The 3127-nt window shown below is 60.8% G+C and overlaps 1 protein-coding gene across 1 annotated transcript in view; it reads right to left on the reverse strand.

The window, feature by feature from the left end:
• Gabrd (gamma-aminobutyric acid type A receptor subunit delta) overlaps nt 1-3127 on the reverse strand; it is a 24307-nt gene that overhangs the window by 6568 nt on the left and 14612 nt on the right. The gene's annotated exons all lie outside the window — the stretch shown is intronic.

Consider the following 3127-nt stretch of genomic DNA (forward strand, 5'->3'; position numbering starts at 1 on the left):
GCCCTACCCACCCACCACGGCAACGGCCAGAGCAGGCAACGTGCTAACAAGAGGTAAGATGGCATTAATAAAGTCCAGGACCCAGAAAAGCACAAGTAAGAATGCAAATCACAGGCACAGTGGCCACGCCTGTGGTCCCAGCTGCCACCGAGGTGAGGCCGGAGAATCGCAAGTTCAAGGCCAGCCTGGGCAACTTAATAAGAAGGGCTGGGGTGTATCTCAGTGGCTGAGGGTCCCTGGGTTCAGTTCTCAGAGACAGAGAGAGAGAGAGGGAGGGCAAAGCCGCCCTGAAGGTCAGATATAAAGAGTTTGAGCTGTGCTTTATTTTTGGACCAGTCCAGCTGCCATTTAGCCTGCCTGGGCCCCACTTCTCGCTTGTCTCAGGCCAGTGACACATGTGTGCACTTTCCCTCGCCCCCGTCCCAGGTCTACTTGGGGCCTGAAGGCCAGGCCAGGAGACAGTGCCCACGAAGCTCACCTGGAGTGGCAGGCGATATACTACACAGTTTCCTGGGAGTGAAAAGGGAGGAGCCCCCACCCGGTGTCATTTCTCTCCTGGGAAGGCAGTGTCCATTTTCCTAGCCGTGAACAGAGGGGAAGGGCCTGGGTACAGAGCAGAGTGTGCTTCATGCAGGACTCTGGGCCCCAGAGGTCCCACTTTCTCTCACTCTGATCAGGACACACAGGGCAGGCAGGGCTGCAGCCAGCAGGAGCTCAGCACAGGGCAGGAAGTCCCCCCTCCCCTTGGCAGCTCATGGAGATCTCGGGAGAGGGCTACTGGCTCCTTGCGTGCCGTGGAGTCGGGGTGCTCTGGATTGGGCATCCTTTGACAGAGCAGCTCAGAGACGTGTGCCAGGCTCCCGGTTCTCAGTCAAGGTCAGGAATTCAAACCCATGGGGCAGAGCTGTCACCTTGGGCTGCTCCTCATGCCATAGGGCCTCCCTCCCATCCTGGCCCCTCTGAGAAACAAAGCGGCCCCTGTCACTTGCCTGTACCCCTGAAGACAGAAAGGGACGGTGGGCGCAGCTGAGCCAGGCAGTGGGGCTCCTCCCTGCAGGCTCCGTCCACCAAGCACACAAAGCCCACGGATCCAACAGCTCTGCTTTTAGAGCAACACGCCTCACCGGCATCCCAGTTACCAAGGCAAAGAGAAGCACCCCAGCCATCGCACCGCGAGCTCCGGGAGATGGAGGCGCCAGCAGCGGGGGTGACACCCACACAGGCATGCAGTTGGCAAGCTCAGTGCACGCTGTGGGAGGGTCCTCAGAGTCGGGCCTGACCCACAAATATGGCTCAACACACCTGCCTCTAATCCCCCAAGCCCTTCTCACCAGCAACCACTGGGAAATCAAATGAGGGGTGAGCCAGAAAAGTCCCACTGTCCCCCCACAAAAGTCCAGGAACCAGGACCTGGAGCCTGAGGGAGCAGGAGGCCACTGTCTAGAGTGGAGGGGATTCAAAAGCTACTGGACAGGAGGCCCTGTGTGGATGCCCATGCTATCTGGAGGTCACTCAAGGGCTCCTGTCCCGGCCCTTTCCCACTTGGGGAGAGCCTTAGTCCCTGAGCCATGCCGGGTTGTTGCCCGGCCAAGGCCAAGAGCAGGAAGGTTGGGAGAACCGTCTAAAAGGGCAGACGCTGAAACGTGGTAAGATGATAACATTCTACCCCAGAGGATGGATGCAGCGTAGTGGCACCTGGCATCTGCCACCACACAGGATGGGAACACTGGCAAGCCTCAGACCTTCCTCCCCCTGGGGCTGGGGTCTCCCAACTTTCCTGCCCTGGTAACAGCTCCCAATCCCTTACCCAAGGCCCCAGAAAGCTTGGGATTTTAGGACTGGAATGTGCTGCATATACAGACTTGGGGGCGGGGAGGCTGGAGACTTTCCCAGCAGGAGATCTAGAAACAGGCCCTGAAATAGGAGAAATAAACACAGAAACCCTCTGGCCACAGCAGGACAGGGCTTGCCACCGAGTGAGTTTTGCTATTACACTTGAGCTCAAACTTTGGGGTTTCAGAACTGCTGAATTTCAGACTGGGAGAAGGGGCTGTGGGCCTGGGCCAGCAGCAGACCCCCAGGCCTGCAGCTGTACCTCTCACCACACCTTCCTTGAGTTTAAGTCAGGAAAGGAGAGGGGAGAGAGGTCCCTAGGGACTGACAGAGAATAGGACTGCTCAGAGGCTAGCTGGCTCGGGTCTCGAGCCCGGTGGCCACACCTATAGCCTGCCCTTCTGGGCCTCTCCCCCCCCCCCCCACCTTCAGGGAAACTCTGAACCCTCATTATATGCTGTGGGAGTGCCCACAGCCACAACACAGGCTGATGTCCAGCCATTTCTGGTTCCTAACAGTCCGCTGTCCATCAGTCAGGTGACTCTTAAGTCCAGGGTGCTGGGGGGCTGTTTTTCTACCTTCTGCACCAACATGGTTTCCAGAAAGACCTCTCAGTGGCCTCTCAGGACTCATGGCAGGTGGCTGGGCTCAGTGCTGGGCCCAAGATGCCCTGGTGACCAGGAGCCCATTTTAGATCCCACAGAGGGAAGACCGGGGATGTGCTGGAGGCCAGAGGGAGGGGGCTCCAGCCCGGGGTGGGGGCTTTCTTCCCAGCCTCCTCCTTCTCTGGAGAGGCAGGCCTCCTCCTTCCCCCACAGAATAAACCCAGTCTCTCTGCTGTGGGGGCACCTGGCTGCCATCCAGCTGCACACTCCGGAGTTCAGTCCGTGCAATTTGAAATGGCTCCTGAAAGGAAACCCGGGAGCATCCTGGGCCCGCTACTGGCACAGCGGGATGCGCCCTGCCGGGCCAGAGGCCTCCTCCCCTCCCCACCCCCAGCGCTCGGGTCTCTCCTTTCTTCTGCCCGCAGCTGGTCCTTCGAGCCTCAGCCCCGCGCCAGGAAGGGCAGCAGCCAGGCCCGGGCCGGCCGGCCCAGTGCGGTGCGGCTGGGGACACCCGACCTGTCTTCTTCCGCGGGGGCGGGAGGAGCCCGGAGCGGCTCGACGCCCGGGTCTGGCCCCGCCGCGCCGCGTTCAGCACCGGGACGGCGGACAGCACCTGGGCCGCCCGAGCGAGGGTCGCGGGTCCTGCCGCCGCAGGGCAGCGAGTTTGGGAGGGGAGCGCGCGTGGGGGC

This window comes from Marmota marmota, unplaced genomic scaffold (assembly GCF_001458135.2).
Source record: "Marmota marmota marmota unplaced genomic scaffold, marMar, whole genome shotgun sequence".
NCBI classification, from domain to species: domain Eukaryota; kingdom Metazoa; phylum Chordata; class Mammalia; order Rodentia; family Sciuridae; genus Marmota; species Marmota marmota.